General features: G+C 47.8%; 1 pseudogene; it reads left to right on the top strand.

Moving 5' to 3' along the window:
• Window positions 1–4,364: 4,364 nt before the first annotated feature.
• On the top strand, window positions 4,365–25,563 carry LOC139230166 (zinc-binding protein A33-like; annotated as a pseudogene).
• The last annotated feature ends 67 nt before the right edge of the window (window positions 25,564–25,630 follow it).

Genomic DNA, 25,630 nt, shown 5'->3' with positions numbered 1-25,630 from the left:
GTTACCGGGCTCTGTGCCAAGGGCTGGAACTTGGCCAGCAGTGGGTAGCTTGTCAGTAAATCACCAGTGTACTGACTGTGATTCTCTGTCCATCCACTGACAGTAATGCAGTGGCAAAATTCGTCAGCAATGTGTCCGCGATAAAGTCTTCGCGTCGTGAAGACCATTCCCCTGCACCCGAAAATGTTACCACAGCTTCCTGAATCAGATAGATAACTTCAGACGGAAGGGAAAGTGCTGGAATTGTAGTTCGCCCCAGCATTCTTGGCTAGGGTGTGGAACATTTTGTGAACCTTTGTCTCTCAGATTCTGTTCCACTGATTTTTAGATTACTTTTAAGATATTGTCATGACGGGAAATGATCAGCTTAGGTCACCAGGGGTTTTCTCGGATGTTTCTCCAATCAAAACAAGACCAGAATGATACCTAGACTTCAAAGGTTACATTACCAGGAGAGATTACACAAATTAGTATCGTATACTCGACAATTTAGAAGGTTGAGGGTTGATCCTATCGAAGTTTTCAGGATGTTCAGGGAAACAGATAGGGTAGACAGAGAGAAACTATTTGCACTGTTTGGGGATTCTAGGACTAGGGGGCAGAGTCTAAAAATTAGAAACAGACCTTTCAGGAGTGAAATTAGGAAACACTTCTACACACAAAGGGTGTAGAAGTTTGGAACTCTCTTCTGCAAACAGCAATTGATGCTCGGCCAAATGTTAATTTTAAATCGGGGAATGATAGCTTTCTGTTAACCAAAGGGATATGGGGCAATTGCGGGTATATGGAATTAGATCGCAGATCAGGCATGAACTCACTGAATGGCGGAACAGGCTCGGGGGGCTCAATGGCCTACTATTGTTCCTGTGTTCCTATGGGACTGAGGGCTAATTTTAACCTAACCCACCAGGCAAGGACGTGGTGGGTTTGTGCCGTCTGCTTGCTTTACACCCGGCCCAAATTTATTCTCCATTGAAATCAATGGGAAGCTTAATGGGGTCCTGGTATAAAACAGTCAGCCAATCCAAGCAAGTCACCTTCCCGTTGATAGGTTATAATTAGCGCTAATCTCTTTCCTCTTATGGGGTCATTTCAAACCCCCACGAGGGTCAACATCGGCAGCTGCAGGAGGCGTTGTAAGGGAGGGAGGCCACTTGTGGAGCGATATTTAAAGATAAAGCTGCTTGGATAAGTTAAAAGTTTATTTTGAGCCCTTAGGTAATTTTTGGTACCATTTTGTTCTGCCACGCTTGCTTGCCGTCGGCGAGGAGGAAAATGGTTTCCATGCAGAGCCTACGGCAAAGGGCCTTCCCTTTAAGGGAGGGAAGGAGCCTCCAATCCCGGCAGCGCTGCACGGGACATTGTCCTGCCGGGTTTTGTGCTCCAAGGGAAGTGGCAGAGCTTGATTTAGTGCTCCACTTCCTTCCCGGAGCGCTAAACCAGAAATTCTCGACGGAGTCCCTCGCCTAGCGCCCGGCGACACTTTTGCACAACCGCCAACGTTATCGTCCCAAATAGGACGCTACGCAATTTATAGCCCACAAAACCTGTGCAATGAGGAAAATTAATTTTTGGCCCTTTAAAACATTTAAATTTATTTTTCAGTGTCAGCCGGGGCCCAATGGGCAGCGCACTCGCTTCTGAGTCAGACGGTTGTGGGGTTCAAGTCCCACTCCAGAAACTTGAGCACAAAAATCTAGGCTGACTCTCCAGTGCAGTGCTGAGGGGGCGCTGCATTGTCGGAGGTGCTGTCTTTCAGATGAGACGTTAAACCGAGGCTGTGTCTGCTCTCTCAGGTGGACGTGAAAGATCCCATGACACTATTTCGAAGAAGAGAAGGGGCATTATCTTCAGTTTTCTGGCCAATATTTATCCCTCAATCAACATCACTGAAACAGATTATCTGGTCATTATCACATTGAAGTCTGGGGGAGCTTACTTATGTGGAAAATTGGCTGCTACTTTTCTTACATTACAACTTCAGAAGTACTTCATTGGCTGTAAAATGCTTTGAGACGACGGTGGTCGTGAAAGGCGCTATATAAATGCAAGTCTTTCTTTCAAAAAATGAAATTTTTCTTTTAAATATTCAATTCAATGGCATTTTAACTCATTTTAAATCTGTAATTTTTTTAATTCACTTGATGTGTGGATGTGTTTTAGGGGATATTCCCATTTATGCATATGGGATTTCTGTGCATCTGGAATCCTTATAAGCATGAATGGGAATCCCCTTCCTTTCTTGGTTGGTCCAGCCCACTTGATTCCAGGGGTGCTTGCGAACTGCATGCGCCCCTGAGATATGCGAGCCTCTACCCGAGGGTACCCAGAGAGGCCCAGGACCATGAATCTCCGAACCTCCCAGACCACCAGGCACGTGGGCATTTTATTTGCTGATTGGTGGCATTTCTCCGCGGGAAGCCTCGACTGCAAATTCAGGGCAATATGTGGGCGTTAGCTGTTACCTTGGATACGTAAATGACCAAACTTTAACTTTTATTTGCAATCACTTCCTGACACACCCATAGGTAACGTTAAGAATTTTACGGGAACCTTGATGGAATGAATCACAGCAGTAGATACAATAAGAGGAGAAAACTGATCTTTAAGACAATTATTTCAGAGCCACAATTAACACAATTGGCTGCCCACCCGGAAACCATTCCCGCCGCCACTACCGCCTGTCTGGGGCGCGAACAGAGGCAGCAACATACCGAAAATCCAGCCCCAGGGGCCCAAATGATACTTTGCATACTCACTATCCCAATCCACGGCCCATGTCTTACTGAGCCACAGGAACCAGAAATTTCCCAGGTGCCAGCTTTGGTCCGTGCACAGTCAACTGATGGCAACAAGTAGTCTCAGCGCTCGGTGGGTGGCAAAGCCACAGGGTCCCAGGCAATGCTGGTTCTATAGCCCATTTGATTTTGCTCTCCATTACAGTCAATAGAGAGTAAAATATGGTGGACGCATGTTGTCCCAAATCTGGTCATTTTCCCAATGGGTGGGTTGAGGGAAAATTGCCGCTAGGTTTAAGAGGCCTCAACTTACGACAATAATAAAAAAAAAGACTTGGATTTCTACAGTGCCTTTCACGACCTCAGGATGTCGCAAAGCACTTTACAGCCAACAAAGTACTATTTGGCGTGTAGTCACTTGCAGCGAACCTGCGCACAGCAAGCTCCCACAAACAGCAATGTGATAATGACCAGATAATCCATTTTTGTTTTGCCGATTGAGGGATGAACATTGACCAAGACACCAGGGATAACTCCCTTGCTTTTCTTCAAAATAGTGCCATGGGATATTTTACGACCACCGAGAGGGTAGACAGGGCCTCGGTTTAATGTCTCATTTGAAAGACGGCACCTCCGATAGTGCAGCCACTCATTCAGCATTGGGAGTGTCAGTCTAGATTTTTGTGCTCAAGTTCCTGGAGTGGGTCTTGAACATACAACCTTCAGACTCAGAGGCGAGTGTACTACCCACTGAGCCACAGGTAACACGCTAACATAAGAAATGGAACGATAATTTTTTTAAATTTATGTCCATTTTAACAACTCTAATTATTTACTGTTATTTAAAGCTCTGGTTAGACCCCTTTCAGAGTGTGGTGTTCAGCTCTGAGCACCACACTTTAGGAAGGAGATATCGGCCTTGCAGGGGATATAACGCAGATTCACCAGAATGATACGGGAGCAAAAAGGGTTACATTATGAGGACAGGTTACATAGATTAGGCTTGTATCCCCTCGCGTATAGAAGATTAAGGGGAAATCTAATTGAGGCGTTTAAGATGATTGACAAAAGTTGATAGGGTAGATAGGAGAGAAACTATTTCCTCTGGTGGGAGAGTCCAGAACAAGAACCTTAAAATTAGAGCCAGGCCATTCAGGCGTGATGTCAGGAAGCACTTCTGCACACAATGGGTAGAGGAAATCTCGAACTCTTTCCCCAAAAAGCTGTCAATTGAAAATTTCGAGATCAATAGATTTTTGGCAGGCCCTGGTATTAAGAGTTACGAAACCAAGGCATGTAGATGGAGTTAAGATAAAGATTAGCCATGATCTCACTGAATGGCAGAACAGGCTCGACAGGTTGAATGGCCTCCTTCTGTTCCTGTCTTCTTGGGAGTTAGCCATTTACGTGAATACATAATTGCCCAAACGCGCTATTTGCCTCGCATTCACTTCTTGGCTACATGACATGTGCATACCATATAAATACCAGTAAGATTATGTGTTGACACATTGCCAGGTGCAAACCAGTGTGCTTTCCCCACCTAGCAAACAACAAAAACGGGCCGTCTTAAACAGCGCCTGCAGACACCAAACACTCAGACTGAGTTCGGGGAAAGGAATAGATATGGCTACAAACCTGGACAGGGATTTGTGTTGTGCCATTTGTCTGGATGTTTATCAAGACCCGATATTACTCAGGTGTGGCCACTCTTTCTGCAGACACTGCATAGTCAGACACATAGCAGAATCGACTGAGATACTGTGCCCGCACTGCCAAGCAGAGTTTGAGGAGGATTTGCTTTATTCCGACCAGGCACTGGCCAACATTGTAGCCGGAGTGTTGGAGCTCCGTGTCAATACTGAAACACGAGCTGCCAACCTCCAGTGTGTCAAACACAGGGAAGAGCTGAAGATGTTCTGTCGGGACGACAACCAGCTGATCTGTTTGATCTGTGCACTCTCTCAGGGTCACAAAGGCCACACTTGCATATCGAAAGATGACGCCGTTCAGGAATGCAAGGTAATAATTCAGGATATAACTATTTTTTAATGAGAACACTAATGAGTGCCGTTCAAAAAAAACCTGTGGGTTCCAATGTAGGCAAATGTGAGGTGAACCACTTTTGGACCCAGGAAGGATAGAACAGGATACTATCTAAATCAAGAAAGGCTAAAAAAAGGAGCTCCAAAGAGACTTGGGGATCCAGGTACATAGATCATTAAAATGTCATGAACAAGTACAGTAAATAATCAAACAGGCTAATGGAATGCTGGCCTTTATATCTAGAGCACCAGAATACAAGGGGGTAGAAGTTATGGTGCAGCTACACAAAGCCCTGTTTAGACCACAGCTGGAGTACTGTGAGCAGTTCTGGGCCCCACACCTTAGGAAGGATATATTGGCCTCGGAAGGAGTGCGGTGTAGGTTTACCAGAATGATACACGGACTTCAGGGGTTAAGTTTCGAGGAGAGATTGCACAAATTAGGGCTGTATTCCTGAGTATTTAGAAGGTTAAAGGGTGATTTGATTGAAGTTTTCAAGATATTAAGGGAACTGGATAGGGTAGATAGACAGAAACTATTTCTGCTAGTTGGGGAATTTAGGATGAGGGGGCATAGTCTAAAAATTAGAGCCAGACTTTCAGGAGTGAAATTAGGAAACACTTCTACACACAAAGGGTGGTAGAACTTTGGAACTCTTTTCCGCAAACAGCAATTGATACTAGGCTAATTGTTTGCTTTAAATTGGAGATTGATAGCTTCCTGTTAACCAAAGGTATTAAGGGATATGGGACAAAGGCAGGTATTTGGTGTTCGATCACAGATCAGCGATGATCTAATTGCATGGCGGAGAGGCTCGAGGGGCTGAATGGCCCACTCCTGTTCCTAAGTTCCTAGGTGTTGTATCACTCGTGTTGTTACTGTCTCCTTCAACCTGCGCTTCTGACACAGTCAGGAGGCAAAAATCAGGAAATTCCACACCCAGTCCCTAGTTTTAATTTGGTGCCAGGACCTGTGGAGCACAAAATCCAAGCTGGGCCTGATGCTTGATTACTCCGGCTCCAGCAGTGATGTGTGCAACGTTAAGGCATCTGTCCCTGAATGTCAGTGGGGGTGCTTTCCATCTCTCGCTTGAGAAAATCCCGGGGGACTTCCAGACGCATGTGTTAACTGCCTTAAGGTAGTGCTCAATTATATCAACCCAGTTTAGTGCCAGCTATACAGTAGCAGCCACCAGCATGTGAATTTTGCGCTGTGTGGATTGATTTTAAATAAGATGCCAAGGGAACATTTATACCTTTAGTGTGGATGAGAGACGTTTTCCTCCTAGCCACCTCTTGGGTGTCAGTCGTGACTCAGTGGGTAGTACACTTGCCTCTGAGTCTGAAGGTTGTGGGTTCAAGTCCCACTCCAGGGACTTGAGCGCAAATATCTAGGCTGAAACTCCAATGCACTGCTGAGGGAGTGCTGCACTGTCGGAGGTGTCGTCTTTCAGATGAGACGTTAAACTGAACAATCTTAAATTAGATCCCAAGCCATTCAGGAGACAAATTAGGAAGCAGTTCTTCACACAAAGGTAGCAGAAATCTGGAACTCACTTCCCAAAAAGCTGTGGATGCTGGGGGTCAATTGAAGCTTACAAGCCTGAGATTTTTGTTAGCTCAGGGTATCAAGGGATATGGAGTTAAGGTGCAGATTATCCATGATCCTATTTATTCCAATTCTCATCCTTTTCAATTCGCTCCATGGCCTCGACCCTCCCTATCTGTGTAATCTTCTCCAGAACTGCAACCACCCGCCCCCCCGCACCCTGAGATATCTGTGCTCTTCCAATTCTGGCGTCTTGAGCATCCCTGATTATAATCACTCAACCATTGGCGGCCGTGTCTTCAGCTGCCTGGGACCTAGGCTCTGGAATTCCCTCCCTAAACCTCTCTGCCTTTCTACATCTGTTTCCTCATTTAAGATGCTCCTCAAAATCTACCTCTTTGACCAAGCTTTTGGTCACCTACCCTAGTATCTCCTTGTGTGGCTCGGTATCAAATTTTGTTTTATAATGCTCCTTGGGATGTTTTATTAGATTAAAGGGGTCATATAAATACAGGTTGCTGTTGTTATTGGTGGGAAAGGTTTTTCGAGGAGGTAATATTACAACAAGAAGAACTTGTGTTTAAATAGCGCCTTTAACATGGTAAAATGTCTGAAGGCATTTCACAGGAGTGTTATAAAATTAAAAATAAATTTGACACCCAGTCAGATAAGAAGATACGGCAGATGACTAAAGAGGGAGGTTTTAAGGAGCATCTTGAAGGAGGAAAGAGAGGTGGAGAGGTGGAGAGGTTTAGGCAGGGAGTTCCAGAGCTTGGGGTCCAGGCAGCTGAAGGCACGGCCACCGATGGTTGAGCAGTTATAAGCAGGGATGCTCAAGAGGGCAGAATTTGAGGAGCGCAGACATCTCTGGGGGTTGTGGGGCCGGAGGAAATTACAGAGTTAGGGAGAGTTTGACCTAACTCTCCCAATGGGATTCCCAACTGGATTGGGTGGAACGACGGATTTGCACCCTGCACTATATTGCTCTCCATTGACTTCAACATGTGTAGCACCCCACCCCATCAGTTTGGCAAAGTGTGGGTTAGTTTCAAATTGCCTACTCTCAGATCATTCTATTATTATAATCAATGCACAATTGCCATTTCTGAATAGAAGCACATTGTTTGGCAATTTAGTATATTCTGAATTGTGTTTTAAAGGATACACTGGAATCTTCGATTTAAAGGCTGGAAAATGTGGTTGGAGAGTTTGCAACAATTTGCATGTCACAGGGAAAGAAGATTTCTAACCTGTTGGTGAGTTTCTGAAGAGTGCATTTATTTGTTGTACACAGCGACATCGAGCAGCTATTTATTTCCCATTGCACCGTGTAATTATTTCTGACTTTTTATTTAAAGTGAAGAAAAAAAACGCAGAGGTAGAAATTCATCTTGCAAGGGTGGGAGTGGGGAGGGGGGGGCGGCGGTTGGGGGGGGGTACGAAGAGCAAGGCATAAGAACATGAGAATTAGAAGCAAGAGTAGACTATTTGGCCCCTGGAGCCTGCTCCGACATTCAATAAGATCACGGCTGAGCTTCAACCTCGCCTCCACTTCCTACCCGATCTCCATATCCCTTGATTCCCTTAGAGTCCAAAGATCTCAGCCTTGAATATACTCAATGACTGAGCATCCACAGCCATCTGGGACAGAGAATTCCAAAGATTCACAACCCTCTGAGAGAAGAAATTCCTTCTTAGCTCAGTCCTAAATTGCAAACCCCTTATTCTGAGACTATGCCCCCTAGTTCTCGACTCTCCAGCCAGGGGAAACAACCTCTCAGCATCTACCCTGTCAATCCTCCTCAGAATCTTGCATGTTTCAAAGAGATCACCTCTCATTCTTCTAAACTCCAGAGAGTATAAGCCCAACCTGCTCAATCTCTCCTCATTGGACAACCCTCTCATCCCAGGAATCAATCTAGTCTAATTTCTTTGCACTGTCTCTAAGGCACGTAGATTGTAGAGGGATGTGATCGGGGCCCAGGGGAGACATGAATTCGGGGCCCAGAAGAGGCGAGGGCCCAGGGGCAACATGGGCCAGCCCATACTGTGATATGTGGGCGCACTGGGTCCATGCAGCAGATCTGGTCTCCAGTCATCTTGGTTAATCCTTGCTGCTGGACCAAGACCTAGCTCTGTCAAGCCCGTGTGGTGGCTGGTGTGCAACGGTCACCACACGTTAAAGAAATTCCAAGTACAGGCATCTTCCACCCTTCAAGATTTAGTTCGGGACCTGGAATTTTAGGTCCATCATTGAAACACCTGTGAACTTTTTGACGTGGAAGCAAGTCATCCTCGATTCGAGGGACTGCCTATGATGATGACGACGATGAAGGCATGTATGCCCTTTCTCAGATAAGGAGAACAAAACTGTGCACAGTACTCCAGGTGTGGTCTCATCAAAGCCCTGTAGCAAGACTTCCTTACTCTTGTACTCCAACCTACTTTGCAATAAAGCACAACAAACCATTTTCCTTCCTAATTGCTTGCTGTACCTGCATGTGAATTGCCTTTGTTTCCTGTACTAGGGCACCTAAATCTCTCTGAACACCAACATTTCTCACCATTTAAAAAATATTCTGTTTTTCTATTCTTCCTAGCAAAGAGAACAACCTCACCTTTCCTCACATTATACTCCATCTGCCACCTTACTGCATTCTCACTTAACTGTCTGTATCCCTTTGCTCCTTGTGTCCCTTTCACAGCTCTCTGTCCCACCTCTCTTTGTATCGTCAGCAGACTTGGATAAATCGGACACTATTATTATGCGACCAGCCCAAAGTTCTGTTCCATTTAAGCCAATGGATGCACCCAGCCCATTGATTTAAATGGAATGGGATATTGGGATGGGGAGTGGGGTGGGGAGTAGGACCAGCGGTGGATTCAATACTGATGAATTAAAGGTGAATTCCTGCCTTGTAAATTCTGTCTAACACTCTCTACGGGTGAAATTCAACATCAGGACTAGCACAAAACCGACAACAGTGGATACCGGTTGTTACACACCCCGCCCGATGTTACGTTCTGTTGTCCTCAGTGATAAGGAAAATCGACCAAGCTATATAACGGGCTGCCAATCTTCGATCGCCTGTTGTGTACCCCACCAAAGTTCACCTCGCTCTCTTTCACTTTCTCTCAGTCTAGTTTGGAAAGGTTGTTAGTTGCACCGCATTCGTGTTGATCAGGAATTTAATCTCACCCACCCGTCGGGAAACTGATCTGGTGCTGCCACGGCACCCGATTTCATTCTCCATTGAAGTCAACAGAGATTAATATTGGGTGCAGTCTAAACCCAGCATTCCACCCCATTCTGTGGGCTTGCCTCGGGGCAAGTTTCAAAGTGATTTGCAGAAGAACCAAAGGTGACAGGAGGAAAAACCTTTTTACGCAGCGAGTGGTTAGGATCTGGAATGCACTGCATGAAGGGGTGGTGGAGCCAGAATCAATCGCGGCTTTCAAAAGGGAATTGGGTAAGTACCTAAAGGAAATACAATTGTAGGGCTATGGGGAAAGGGCAGGTGAGTGGGTCTAGCCGAAGCGCTTTTGCAGAGAGCTGGCACGGGTTCGACGGGCTGAATGACCTCCTTCTGTGATGTAACTGTGGAAGTATAGGCCATAAGGCAACAGTATGTTAATATGATGGACAGTGAAAAGTCGATGTAATGTGCTAGCCTAGTGGAGTTTTACCAACCCTATTATGCACTGTCAATTTCAGCAGGAAAGAAGCTAGTCACCCCAATTGTGTTACAATACGCCAGATGTAGCCAAAAGTAGGGAATCAGCCAGACATTAGCAAACAATGGTCATTGAATTTAGCTGATCACCTTAGACTTACTGACATGATCACCTTAGACCTACTGACATGATCACCTTAGACTTATTGATGCCACCTCGACAGGTTAGGGGAACAGGAATATTGCATGAGAAGGAGGGTATAAAGATAGACAGGTTTGGACAGTCCATAGTGAGAACCTAGGAGCAATACTCGGCAGAATAGGTGCCAGGGAAGAGACCCTTGATGGAACAGTGTTAGGACGGACTGATCATCTGCGGACCTATGAAGTATAAGTGGTGAGTCTTGTACTTCTTCTGTATTAAACGAACATTAACGGTACCGCCATTGTCTAGTGTGTTATTTGGTATTTAACTCAAGAACCGTCGCAGGCACTAGTCACACGACTAGTGAAATTGCCATTCGAGCAACAGTAACCATTCTATGATTCTAAGTTAGGTTAAGTTACACCCCAATATCTCTCCAATCCTTCGCTGGGTGAGTGGTAAGGCCCATGAACAGAGAAATAGATGTTGCTCTACGCGACCACCACTGCCTTTAAATATCGTTCCCCAAACAGCCAGCCGAGGGGACAATGCCTCAGGCTCCACTTAAACAATATGCTCAAATTCACTTGCTAATTCATCAATATTATATTTTACCAGATATATCATGACTAACTGTCAAGAATGAACCGATTCACTGCTTGAATTATTGGGCTAAATGTCTGTAGGGTTGGGTTGAGATAGTGATCAGGGAGCTGACAGGTATTCAATAGTTAGCCACGGGTAACAGGAATGAGAACAGAATTTACATTAATTTAATGAAGAAAGAATCATATTAATCACAAATAATAGTTTAATATAGAATCAACAACAAAATGTTTGCTCAGATGAAAGTGATCAGTTCATTGAAAACTGATTGCGGTGTCAAAATTGTAGAAACTGATTGATAGGGTAGATACGGATAAACTATTTCCTCTGGCGGGGAATCCAGAACAAGGGGACATGATCTTAAAATTAGAGTTTGGTCATTTAGGAGCGATCTCAGGCAGCCCTTTTCCACACAAAGGGGGAGAAATTGGTCTGGTTTGCACCTCTCGTAAGCACCTGCGGGGGCGGTAACGGGGCATGAGCTCGGCAAAATCACCAATGCCCGTGAACCTCCCTGACGGTTTTGCGCTGGCAGTAACACTCACCGCCTCGCTCTCTTCCCCCCACCCGGAGATCGTGACGTTCTCAAGTGAGCAATGCCTCATTACCGCCCCAGATGTAATATTCTCTCCGGCCCCCAGCAGCATCGGCGGCCGTCAACAATGACAGCTGCAGGAGGCTTTGTCACCCCGGCTGGGTGCTTGGGGAGCGAACCTTAAAGGCAGCGGTGGTCAAGTTGGGCAAAATATATTTATCTCCCTATTCTGGTGCGTCCTGATTTCTTTTGTCCCCGTGATCGCTCTGCCCTGCACTCTCTTAGACTGCTTGGGGCTGTTATGCACGTAGCGCAGGTGCCGTGGCCCAACAGACACAGCCTGAAGATTCATTCAACCAGCATTGGACCTTCCCTTTAAGCGAGATAAGGAATCTCTGAAGTCGGCAACACCGCCACAAACATTACTCAAAGCTCTGCCACTACTGCCCCTCTCACTCCCTCCAGCGCTCTCAGGGAAGTGGTAGCGCTTGATTTACCCATTCCACTTCACATTTGGAGAGCTGCAGCGGAAGTTCCCGGCACCAGCAAATCCTTTTCGGCCGGCGATACTTTTGCACTCCTGGAAAAGTTTTCACTGATACGTCCTTACTATACAGTATAAATGCACACGTGGCCCATGCTTGAGAGAAGGTCAGTCTGTGGCCTGTCCTTTATTCCATAGCACTCAAGTGATGGAAGTGGGTGGAGCTTCCCCTTTTATATCTGAAGGTCTAGGTTAGGAGTGTCTCCCACAAGTTCACCACCTAGTGGTCAGTGTTCTCACAGTGTACAACTTAGGTCAGATTATACATGGGTTACAATGCTGGTTGAATACATGACATCACTTCCCGCCCGCCCAAAGTCTTATTGGGATCACAGGTTGAGTCTCTCTGGTAGTTTCCGGTCCCTTGTAGAGCGCCTGAGTTGGGGCTCGGTTGTGGGGCGCTGGCCTGAGTGTCTGCTGTTTGCGGTGCCTCAGGCCTGTCCGGACTGCCCACAGTGACTGGGCTCTCCTCCCTTTGGTTCCTGTGTTTGGTCACCTGTGGTGGAGTGAACTCTACATCGTGTTCTTCTTCTGCTTCTTCTATGGGGTTGCTGAACCTCCTTTTTGTTTGATCCACAAGTTTGCAGCAGATTTGTCCATTGGTAAGTTTAACTACCAGAATCCTATTTCCCTCTTTGGCAACCACAGTGCCTGCGAGCCATTTTGGCCCTGCAGCGTAGTTGAGAACAAAAACAGGGTCATTTACATCAATACATCGCGCCCTCGCATTCCTGTCATGGTAGTCATATTGTGACTGGTGCCTGCTCTCGACAATTTCTTTCATGGTGGGGTGTATAAGGGATAACCGGATTTTGAGCGTCCTTTTCATTAGCAGCTCTGCGGGTGGAACCCCTGTGAGCGAGTGTGGTCGGGACCTGTAGGCCAACAGGAGGCGTGATAAGCGGCTTTGTAGGGAACCCCCTTGGATTCTGAGCATCCCCTGTTTGATTATCTGCACTGCTCGTTCTGCCTGGCCGTTTGAGGCCGGCTTGAACGGTGTCGTTCTAACATGGTTAATTCCATTGCCTGCCATGAAGTCCTGGAATTCAGTGCTTGTGAAGCACGGGCCATTGTCACTGACCAAGATGTCCGGTAGACCGTGGGCGGCGAATATTGCCCGTAGACTTTCTACCGTGGCAGAGGATGTGCTTGAATTTAAAATGTCACACTCGATCCATTTGGAGTAGGCGTCGACGACATCCAAAAACATTTTTCCCATGAAAGGACCTGCGTAGTCCACATGGATGCGTGACCAAGGCTTGGCGGGCCAGGGGCTAAGGGGGGCTTCCCTGGGCGCATTGCCCAGCTGAGCACACGTGTTGCACCTGCGAACACAAAGTTCCAGATCTGCGTCTATCCCTGGCCACCAAACGTGTGACCTGGCAATTGCCTTCATCATGACAATACCCGGGTGCTTATTGTGGAGTTCTCTGATGAACACCTCTCTGCCCATCTGGGGCATGACTACGCGGTTTCCCCACAGTAGGCAATCGGCCTGAATCGAGAGTTCATCCTTGCGCCTGTGAAATGGTTTAAATTTCTCAGGGCATGCCCTGTACTTGGCTGCCCAGTCCCCATTCAGGACACATTTCTTGACTAGAGACAATAGCGGGTCTCTATTTGTCCAGACTTTAATCTGACGGGTTGTCACGGGTGAGCCTTCGCTTCCGAAAGCTTCAACAGCCATGACCATCTCAGCAGCATGCTCGGTAGCCCCCTCAGTGGTGGCTAGTGGGAGCCTGCTGAGTGCATCGGCGCAATTTTCGGTGCTCGGTCTGTGCCGAATTGTGTAGTAATAGGCGGCTAACGTGAGTGCCCACCTCTGTATGCGGGCCTTTGCGTTTGCATTTATGGCCATGTTGTCGGCCAAAAGGGACGTTAGGGGTTTGTGATCTGTCTCCAGCTCAAATTTCCTGCCAAACAGGTAATGGTGCATTTTCTTTACCGCATATACACATGTGAGTGCCTCCTTTTCTCCCATCCTGTAGCCCCTTTCTGCCTGGGACAGACTTCTGGAGGCATAAGCTACCGGCTTTAACTGACCCTTGGCATTGACATGCTGCAACACACACCCGACACCATAGGACGACGCATCGCACGTTAACACAAGTTTCTTACATGGGTCATATAGCATTAACAGATTATTGGAACATAACAAATTGCTTGCTCTATTAAAAGCCCTTTCCTGGCTGTCCCCCCAGACCCATTTGCGTCCTTTGCTTGGGGCACGTGTAGTGGCTCTAGCAGCGTGCTCAATTTGGGAAGAAAGCTACCAAAATATTTCAGGAGCCCCAGGAACGAACGCAGCTCTGTCGTGTTACGGGGTCTGGGTGCTCTCTGGATCGCTTCCGTCTTGGATGCAGTAGGGCTGATCCCGTCTGCTGCTACCCTCATCCCCAGGAATTCTACCTCTGGAGCTAGGAAGACGCACTTCACCTTTTTTAGTCGCAGCCCTACCCGGTCCAGTCTGCGTAGCATCTGCTCCAGGTTGTGGAGGTGTTCTTCAGTATCGTAACCCGTAATGAGGATGTCGTCCTGAAAAACCACCGTCCCTGGAATCGACTTGAGGAGGACTTCCATATTTCATTGGAAGATCGCGGCGGCTGAGCGAATCCCGAACGGACATTTGTTGGACTCAAACAACCCCTTGTGTGTTGTGATGGTGGTCAGCTTCTTTGACTCACTCGCCACCTCCTGGGTCATGTAAGCTGAGGTCAGGTCCAATTTTGAAAAAAGTTTGCCACCGGATAGCGTCGCAAAGAGGTCCTCCGCTCTCGGTAGTGGGTACTGGTCTTGGAGTGACAGCCGATTGATGGTGGCCTTGTAATCGCCACATATCCTGACCGATCCATCCGCCTTGAGCACCAGCACAATTGGGCTCGCCCAGTCACTGAATTCGACTGGCGAGGTGATGCCTTCCCTCAGCAGGCGGTCCAATTCGCCTTCTATCTTTTCCCGCATCACGTACGGCACCGCTCTGGCCTTGTGGTGTACTGGCCTGGCGTCCGGTTTATGTGAATCACTACCTTGGCCCCCATGAAAGTGCCAATGCCGGTTTGAAATAATGAGTCAAATTTGTCCAGGATCTGTGAGCATGATACTTGCTCCACAGAGGAAATTGCATTGACATCGCCCCACTTACAGTTCATGACAGCAAGCCAACTCCTCCCCAGTAGTGCGGTACCGTCCCCCAGGACAACCCAGAGTGGCAACCTGTTCTCCGAATCTTTGTGGGTCACGACTACCGTGGCGCTGCCTAGCACCGGAATGATCTGCTTTGTGTATGTCCGTAGCTGTGCATCAATCGGCGATAATTTTGGCCTCCTGGCCTTGGATGCCCACAACTTTTCGAACTGTTTGATACCCATCAGGGACTGGCTGGCCCCCATGTCTAACTCCATTGATGCTGGGATGCCATTGAGGAGCACTTTCATCATTATGGGTGGCGTCCTGGTGTATGAACTGTATACGTGCTCCACATGAACTCGCTGAACTTCAGCTTCCAGCGATTTCCCCCAGCGTTCATTTATGCAATTTCTGCAGGTATTTTGCTCACCTCTGCAAACTCCGGCTGAGTGTGTGCCTCCACACCTCCAGCATGAGCTGTTGTTTGAAACAAAAGGTCCCTTGCTAGTTGATCGACCCTGACTGTCCTGTTATTGCCCTTGAGTGCGCCATTAACAGGTGTTGATGGCCCCATTACTGGCCGCATTGTCCCTTGCAATAGCGTGAATCGCTGTTCAGCTTGCCATTATCTCTGTCGAACTCCCCTTCTGGGTTCGACTACATGTTGGGGCATGCCCGACTGCCCTTGTCTGCCTGGAGAACTGTGTGCTGCTTTAACAATGTTGAATCTCTGTCCCAACCATTCCTTAACACAGTACCTCTCGTCTGTTCTGCTAGTGGCCATGCTCACGTGATTTAAATCCCAGTTTCATGTCGCCATTGATACGTCCTTACTATACAGTATAAATGCACACGAGGCCCATGTTTGAAAGAAGGTCAGTCTGTGACCTGTTCTTTATTCCATAGCACTCAAGTGATGGAAGTAGGTGGAGCTTCCTCTTTGATATTTGAAGGTCTCGGTTAGGAGTGTCTCCCACAAGTTCACCACCTAGTGGTCAGTGTTCTCACAGTGTACAACTTAGGTCAGATTATCCATGGGTTACAATGCTGGTTGAATACATGGCAATCACCCCAGTAGGGGAGCTACACAATTTCTGGCCCAAAGGGTTGTAGAAATTGGGAACTCTCTCCCCCAAAAGGCTGTGGTTGCTGGGGGACAGTTGGAGCTTTATGTGTATTAAATGAGTGATTGAAGTTGAATGTCACCATATTTGGAGTGCAGTTATAGTAACAGTTTGTACTTGCCCAGTGTACATTGTGCTAATCCAGTCGGTAAAAGCATAATTTCAAACAATCATGCTACCAATTTTCAACAAATGAAATCAGAACAGAAAATGCTGGAAATACTCAGCAGGTCAGGCAGCATCTTTGGAGACAGAAACAGAGTTAAAGTTTCAGGTCGTTGACCTTTTATCAGAACCGAGGAAAGAGATATGGCTGTGAAAGCGAGTTTTGGTAGATACTTGATCAAACACAAGAAGGGAAACAAAAAACAAAGAAGATGAACAAGGTAAAAGAGACAAACGGAAATCCCGTCTGAGGGAAGAGCAGATCTTTATCAAGGTGGTCATTCCTAGAAGAGAAGTGGCAGTGAATTAAACACTAATACAAAATCAAAATACTGCGATGCTGGAATCTGAAATAAAAACAGAAATTGCTGGAAATACTCAGCAGGTCAGGCAGCAACTGTGGAGAGAGAAACAGAGTTAATGTTTCAGGACAATACACTTTAGATAAACGTCAATATTACTTAAAATAATTAATAATTTCTATGACAACTTTGATGACGATGCTGCTATGAACACTCTATACTTCTGTTATAGGATACGACAGAACGTCTGCGAGAAGATATAGGAGAACAATTTGAGGTGCTGCATTCTTTCCTCAATGAAAAAGAACGCGCACTCATACAAAAACTTGCGGATGAAGAAGAACGTGTTGTGAAGATGTTGGAAGAGAACGTTGTGTTGCTTACAAGAGAATGTGATGCGATGGAAGCAATAATACGAGAAATACGCACGGTCGTAAATTCGGAAGGTGAGATAGTCTTCAACATTTGCAATGGAGATGTCCTGACTTCACAATCTGGGAGTTGAACGTTACAGATCATCCAGTCATTCTGAAAGAAATGAGCATGTAACAATAATTAAATATTTTTTCTTGCTTTCTCAGGAATATGACAGTCTTAAACAGAGGTACGTATAATCCATGCATTTATATTGAAGTGTCTAAATCTGCTGGGCTTACATTTCCACATAGATTCTGATCGTCTACCTAACTATGCTGACAGAGCCATGGAAACCCCAGAAAAGTGAATCAAACAGCTAAGCCGGCCATTCACGTCTTTTGTCCTGGGTTTTTGCTGAAGTTGCAGCAGAGGTTCAGGGAAGCACTCAGCGGAAATTCTATCCCGTAAATCATTTCCTTTACTCGTGCTTGTCACTTAATGCCAGCATGCAACCTTTGCATTGCTTGTTACCTCAATTATCCAAATTATTTTCTCAACTTACATAAGAAATAGGAGCAGGAGTCGACCATTCAGCCCCTCGAGCCTGCTCTGCCATTCAATAAGTTCATGGCTGATCTTCAATTTCAACTTCGCTTTCCTGCCAGATCCCATATCCCTTGATTCTCCAAGTGGCCAAGAATCTATCTGTCTTCAATATATTCAGAGGGGCCGATTTTCATCAAGTTTTCCTCTGCCCACCCAAGTGTCGCCCAAAGTGCCGCCAATGGCCGCTGAGGTACCGGTCGGTATTTTGGCCGGGATATTCATCGCCGAGGTCCTTCGAAGGTCGGCGGGCGGCAAATGGATGATGTACGCCGCCAATCTGGATGGCAGTGGGCGGAAGGTCTCATTCTCGGCGGCAGAGGCACTCGCTGCCCAAGTGCCGCCACGGAGGGAGTCGGGCCCACGGAGGGAGTCGGGCCCACTGAGGGTCGAAGACCTGAAAAAAAGTGCAGCAGTAAAAAATTAAAAAGCTATTGGAAAACCTCCTGGGGACCCCATGCAGGTAAGTCGCTGTGGAAATGTTTTTTTACGGTAAATTATGTTCATTTACCGTTTTTTCAGGTTCTTCAAACTCACCGTCGGGGACAGACCAGCCTCCTCACAGCGATCCACCCCCGATCTGCCGCTGACTCCCGCTGACTCCCGCCGACTCCCGCCTGCAGGAATCTGGGATCCCCCAGACGATCAAAATTAGCCCAGTAGATTTGTACTTTGTACAATTGTAATTTTACAATTTGTATGAGATGATCTTGGCCCCAGCCAGAGACAGGTCTAGCTCTAGCTTGAAGGAATTTCGAGAGTACAAGAGCAAAGAGGCAATGATACATTAGTAGAAAGCTGAAGAGCTTGGTGATGCGAAATTGAGGCCTTACATTATCGCCACAGGCAAGAGGATTTTTTTTCTTTTACAGTATAAGTTTTGTAAGCAGTTTCCATCATCAACAAGGACGAAAGAATTTCTAAGTGAAGAAGTTGACACAAATGTGAGAAAAGGGAATAATATTTTATAGACAGAAGGTGTGTGCAGGCAAAAGGATTTTTCAAAATATAATGGGGTGAAATTGGACTTGGCGGGGAATGCAGAACAGACAGAATTGCTTTTGCTGCCCATTATACCACATGTCTGATATTCAGTGCTATTAAAGTCATGACAGGTGTGACTTTTTTTTATTTGTTCATATGATGTGGGCGTCACTGGCGAGGCTAGCATTTATTGTCCATCCGTAATTGCCCTTGCGTGACTTGCTAGGCTATTTCAGAGGGCTGTTCAGAGTTGACCACATTGCTGTGGATCTGGAGTCACATATAGGCCAGACCCGGGTAAGGACGGCAGATTTCCTTCCCTAAAGGATATTAGTGAACCAGATGGGTTTTTTACAACAATCCGATAGTTTCATGGTCACCATTACTGATACCAGCCTTTATTCTAGATTTTATTTAGTTGAATTCAAATTCCCCAGCTGCCATGGTGGGATTTGAACTCTTGTCCCCGATCATTCGTCTAGGCCTCTGGATTACTTGACAACTATGCTAATGTACCCATTTACTACTGATCTTTTTCTGCCGGTTCTGCGTTCCACCCATGTCCAATTTCACACCATTATAGGTAGACATGGGCACAATTTATGGGATGAACTTGGTCTTCAGCAGTAGCGAGTGATAGTGGATCCGAAGTCTGGTTTGCACCATAGCCAATTTTATTCTTCCAATGGCAAACAGAAAAGTGGGCGGAGTGCAAAAGGGGCTACACATTGGCTGTCGTGCATTGAGCACTACCTTGTAAGACCAATGTCACCACCTATGCGTCCCTTTGGGCACCGCCCTTGTTATGATAATGCGATGCTCCCAAATGTCCTACATAATGTAGGGAGCAGGAGATTTCATGATCAGATAACTGGTACACCGAGGAAGATCTTTGTCATTACTACCTAGGTTAAGCATCACCTTAAGCAAAATCTGGCGGGAAGGTCGCAAGTCGGTAACCGAACCCACCAGATTGTCCTTTCCTTAATTTCCGCGGCGTAAAATCAGCCGGGTTGTAGTAGCCCTGATCTTAATCTAACGTGCCTGGAGAACACTGGGTTGGTTTGGATTATGACGCTCGATTCTTCGTCTCTTTTTATGTGCAATTGAACTCAGTAGCAGCTCGAATCCTGTAGGATGAACATTGGACCGCGATCCCGAACCGGCCCTGTTCTTGCTGGGCGGGCTGGGTTACAATCGACGCCCCCTGGCCGACTTACCCTCTCTTCTGCCCATGTACTGCTTAACACACAAGTGGCAAAGATCAAAATCAGAGAACTGCAGGGTAATCTTAACCTGACTCACTGGGCAGGACACACACGAGGGCGGGTTGAACGCCGCTTATACACCCCGCCCAATATTACTCCATTGTTGATTTCAGTGGAGAGTAAAACGGGATGGGACGTAAATATGCGTTTCACCCAATCTTATCAGTTTTCCAACGGTTAGGTTAAAATTGCACCTGTAGAATCCTACAGGAATAAAGAAGGCCATTTGATCCATCGTGCCTGTGCAGGCTTTTGAAAGTGCTGTCCAATTAGTCTTACTCACCCTGCTCTTTCCCTGTAGCTCTGCAAATTTTCCGTTTCAAGTGTTTATCAAATTCCCTTTTGAAAGTTACGATTGAATCTGCTTCCACCGCCCGTTCAGGCAATGCGTTCCAGATCACAACAACTCGCTGCGTAAAAAAAATTCTCATCTCTTCCCTGGTTCTTTTACAATGACCTTAAATCTGTGTCCTCTGGTTACCAACCGTCTTGTCAGTGGAAACAGTTTCTCCCTATTCTTATCAAAACCCCTCATAAGAACACCTCTATTAAATCTCCCCTTAACCTTCTCTGCTCTAAGGAGAACAATCCCAAGTTCTCTTGTCTCTCAAAATAACTGAAGTCCCACATCCCTGGCATTATTCTAGTAAATCTCCTTCGCACCCTGAAAATATGCCCCATGGCGTGTATAAGGAACACACTTGACAGGCAGAATGAAACCTTTCCCATCCCCTGCTCGCCAATATTCTTATATTGAAAGAGAATATAAGTGTAAATGTACTAAGTGTGGTTGATAAGGTTGATGAGCTGCAGGCATTAAAGTTGGGAATATGATGTAGTGGCAATAACGTTGATCTGGTTCAAAAAACAGGAGGATTGGATGCTTAATATTCCTGGATACAAGATATTCAGGAAAGATAGGGAAGGAAGAAAAGGAGGAGGGGTAGCAGTTTTGATTAAGAAAATATTATGGACGTGCTTATTTGCATCAGCAAAATGCTCTGATTGGCTATCCATGATCACATGACCCGATTGCTGATTGGTCCCCTTGGAGGATAAGATACACCCAGCAGTTTCCCTGGAATGTGTAGTTGGAACCGCCCAGCTCAAGTTCTGAGTGACTTTGCAAAGTGTAATTCGAGCCATTCTGATTGCCGACTCCAGACAAGATAGAGCTCCCCCATCCCAGCCCAAGTTCCTGCCCCATCCAAGCCCAAGTTCCTGCCCCATCCCAACCCAAGTTCCTGACATCCCCAGCCTAAGTTCCTGGCACCCCCCAGCCTAAGTTCCTGCCCCACCCAAGCCAAAGTTCCTGCCCTATCCCAACCCAAGTTCCTGCCCCATCCCAGCCCAAGTTCCTGCCCCATCCCAACCCAAGTTCCTGCCCCATCCCAGCCCAAGTTCCTGCCTCATCCCAACCCAAGTTCCTGCCCCATCCCAGACCAAGTTCCTGACCTTATTCCCCCCACCCCCCTACATGCGTCACTGCTGTGCCATAGATGGGGCATTGTGTGTGGGTCACAGATTGTTAACAGGTTTTTGGGTGTGATGTGAATGGTGACACATGCACTGAGCTTTCTGAGAAATCGGGTGTGGGTGTAAAGCGGGCGGGGTTGGAAGAACATGATCTGCCTTCCCTGAGTTCTCTCTCTCTCCCCTCCAATCCCTTCTCCCGCAGTCTCGCTCACTCTCCCCCCAGTCTCTCCCTCTCTGCCCCACTCTCTCTCTCCCCTTCTCCAGTCTATCTCTCACCCCCAGTCTCCCTTCCCCCTCACCAGTCTCTCTCTCCCTGCCCCCAGTCTCCCTTCCCCCTCACCAGTCTCTCTCCTGCCCCCAGTCTCTCTCTCCCTGCCCCCAGTCTCCCTTCCCCCTCACCAGTCTCTCTCTCTCCTGCCCCCAGTCTCTCTCTCCCTGCCCCCAGTCTCCCTTCCCCCTCACCAGTCCCTCTCTCCCTGCCCCCAGTCTCTCTCTCCCTGCCCCCAGTCTCTCTCTCCCTGCCCCCAGTCTCTCTCTCCCTGCCCCCAGTCTCTCTCTCCCTGCCCCCAGTCTCTCTCTCCCTGCCCCCAGTCTCTCTCTCCCTGCCCCCAGTCTCTCTCTCTCCCTGCCCCCAGTCTCTCTCTCTCCCTGCCCCCAGTCTCTCTCTCCCTGCCCCCAGTCTCTCTCTCCCTCCCCCAGTCTCTCTCTCCCTCCCCCATTCTCTCTCCCCCCTCCCCAGTCTCTCTCCCTCCACAGAGTCTCCCCCTCCCCAGTCTCTCTCCCCCTCCCCGTCTCTCCCCCTCCCCCATCTTTCCCCCTCCCCCGTCTTTCCCCCAGTCTCTCTCCCTCGCGCTCCCCCTCCCTAGTCTCTCTCTCTGTCTCCCCAGTGTCTCTCTCTCCCCTAGTCTCCCTCTCTCTCTCTCTCTCCCCCCCCCAGTCTCTCTCTCTCCCCACCCCCCCAGTCTCCCTCTCTCTCTCCCCCCCGTCTCCCTCTCTCTCTTCCCCCCCTGTCTCCCTCTCTCTCTTCACCCTCCGTCTCCTTCTCTCTCTCCCCACCATCTCCCTCTCTCTCTCCCCCCCTGTCTCCCTCTCTGTCTCTCTCCCCCCACCCTGTCTCACTCTCTCTCCCCCCCACCCTGTCTCCCCCCCTTCTCCCTCTCTCTCCCCCCCGCCTGTCTCCCTCTCTCTCTCCCCCTCCCTGTCTCCCTCTCTCTCTCCCCCCCGCCTGTCTCCCTCTCTCTCTCCCCCCCTGTCTCCCTCTCTCTCTACCCCCCATCTCCCTCTCTCTCTTCCCCCCCTTCTCCCTCTCTCTCTCCCCCCTGTCTCCCTCTCTCTCTTCCCCCCCCCCGTCTCCCTCTCTCTCTTCCCCCCCCGTCTCCCTCTCTCTCTTCCCCCCCCCGTCTCCCTCTCTCTCTTCCCCCCTGTCTCCCTCTCTCTCTTCCCCCCCCAGTCTCTCTCTCCCTCCTGTCTCTCTCTCCCCCCCAGTCACTCTCTCCTCCCAATCTCTCTCTCTCTCTCTCTCCCCAGTCTCTCTCTCTCTCCCCCAGTCTCTCTCTCTCCCCCGTCTCTCTCTCTCTCTCTCTCTCTCCCCCCAGTCTCTCTCTCTCTCTCTCTCTCTCTCTCCCCCCAGTCTCTCTCTCTCCCCCCAAGTCTCTCGTTCTCTCCCCCCAAGTCTCGCTCTCTCCCCCCCAGTCTCACTCTCTCCCCCAAGTCTCGCTTTCTCACTCTCCTCCCAGTCTCTCTCTCTCCCCCAGAATCTCTCTCTCTCTCTCTCCCAGTCTCACTCTCTCTCTTCCCAGTCTCTCTCTCTCCCCCATCTCTCTCTCTCTCTCTCCCTCCCCAGTCTCTCTCTCTCCCCCCCACCAGTCTCTCTCTCTCTCTCTCCCCCCAGTCTATCTCTCTCTCCCTCCCAAAAGTCTCTCTTTCTCTTCCTCCCCCCCCCAGTCTCTCTGTCTCCACAGTCACTCTCTCTCTCCTCCCAGTCTCTCCCACCTCCGATGTTTTCTCTCCCACAGAAGGCAGTGAAAATGTTTGTGTAGATATTCTCAGTGATGTTCTAGGCGAAAGTCCTGAAGATAATCCAAAAGCTAGACACACGCGGCACAGCTCCAACTCATGATACAGGCCCGACTTCCTGTGTTGGGTTCGAGGAGTCTGCGCATGCGCGGGAGGACGTGGGCGGAGTCCAGGGGGGCAGTGATATGCATGCGTCGGCATCGGGGGCGGAGTCCAGGGTGTGCAGGTGCCAAAGGATGCTTATTAGTGCAAATAATCACTGAAATATTACAGTGTTGGAAAGAGAGAATGTCCTTAAGGGATCAAAGAAAGAATCTATTTGGTTGGAGGTGAGAAACAATAAAGGAGCTATTACACTACTTGGTGTATTTTATAGGCCACCAAATAACAGATTTGCAAAGAAATTACTGAGACTACAAGAACTATAGAGTAGTGAAAATGGGAGACTTTAACTACCCCAATATTGAATGGGGCAGTAATTGTGTTCAGGGCAGAGAAGGGGAGGAATTTCTGAAGTGTGTTCAGGAGAACTTTCTGGATAAGTATATTTCCTGCCCAATGGGGAAGGAGGATGTATCTAGTCCTCGGGAATGAAATGGGTCAAATAGGGAATGTCACAGTTGGGGAGCATTTTGGGAATAGTGAGCATAGTATCATAAGGTTTAGATTAGTTATGGAGAAGGACAAGGAGCAATCTAGAATGAAAATACTTAACTGGAGGAGGGCTAATTTCAGTGAATTGAGGAATGATCTGGTCTGGGTAAACTGCAGTCAAAGACTGGGAGTCAAAAATGCAATCTAGCAATGGGCGGCCTTTAAGGAGATGCTCAGGTACATTCTAGATACATTTCCACAAGTAGGAAAGGGAGGGCAATGAAAACCAGGGCTCCCTGGATGGGAAGAGAGTTGGAGAGTAGGACGAAGCAGAGAAAGGGGGAGTGTGACAGATGCCAGCTTGATAATACAAGGGAGAATCAGGCCTGAATATAAAAAGTACAGAGAAAAAATGAAAAAGGAAGTAAGAGGGGCAAAGAGATGATACGAGAATAGATTGGTTGCTAACATAAAGGGGAATCCAAATGTCTTCTAAAGGCATATTAACAGTAAAACGGTTGTCAGAGGAGTAGTGGGGTCGATTACGGACCAATATGGAGAACGATTGGTGGAGGCAGAAGGCATGGCTGAGGTATAAATGAGTACTTTGCATTGGTGTGTACAAAAAACTGCGTCCCACTTCCTCTCTGGAGGGCTCAGGGGGCGGAAGCAGCTAAACTAATTGGGCACGTGATTTATTCTGATTTAATTTGTGCACTGGGCCGCGTAGCGCTGTCGTGTAGGAGGGGCCCTCCCCTTCATTAAAGGGGAGGGCCCAAGCTGCAACCTCTGCGGGGCTTGGCCCATCAGCCCGGCACTCAAGCAAAGCGGCGAGCTATCAGATCGCGGCATGGTCGCCGCGTTCAAGCAGGCAATGGGCCGCGACAAGTAAGTAGGCCGATTCTTTTTAAATTTACGGGCATGCCAGCTCCCCTTTAACCGGCGCCCCGCGGGCAGCCAGCCACCATGCACGCGAGCGGCCGGCCACCATGTACGCGTTTCCTGGCATCGCCCCCGCCGCAACTACTGAAGGCGATACCCAATTTTTGCTCCGGGGCGAAAATGGGTCTCTGTGCCACTAAACTCTTGGGGGTGGGAGCGGGAGGCACAAATGATCCCAATTTCTCCCCCATTGATTCTATATCTACCTTATATTTAATTTCCTTACAGTTCCAACTGCACTTCAATTCGACCGGAGAACAGCAAATCCCCTTCTTTGTATATCAAATTGTGGCCGAAAACTAGAGTATTGTAAGACTCCATCAACATCATCAGATATCCCTGAGAGGTTCACCAACTACCTCAGTGTCGTAGCTTTCATGGGCTTTACCTCAGGAACACATTACTGGGAGGTACACATCAGTGAAGACTCTGATTGGTTTCTCGGCTTGGCTGCAGCATCAGTCAACAGGAAAGTGTGTGTAGTAACGTCACCGGAGCATGGATATTGGAGCATACGACACAAAAGTGGGGACGATTACTGGGCTTACGGCACAGAAAAAGTCGTCATCAACCCCGATGTTAACCTGGAAAAGATTGGCATTTACCTTGACTATGAGGGAGGACAGTTGTCATTTTATGATGCTGAAGACATGTCGCATATTCACACATTCAACAACACGTTCACGGAGAAACTCTACCCTTTCTTTAGCGTCGATTGGAAAGAAAACAATGTAATATCGCCCGTGGAACTTTTCCAGCTACAGTTGTGAGCCTCTCTTTTGATATTTACACAGTTGAACATTTGTGTGAATATTGTGGTCATCTTGACTATTCTCG

Source organism: Pristiophorus japonicus, chromosome 19 (genome assembly GCF_044704955.1).
Source record: "Pristiophorus japonicus isolate sPriJap1 chromosome 19, sPriJap1.hap1, whole genome shotgun sequence".
Taxonomy (NCBI): Eukaryota; Metazoa; Chordata; class Chondrichthyes; family Pristiophoridae; genus Pristiophorus; species Pristiophorus japonicus.
This window is presented reverse-complemented; position numbering and strand designations above follow the sequence as displayed.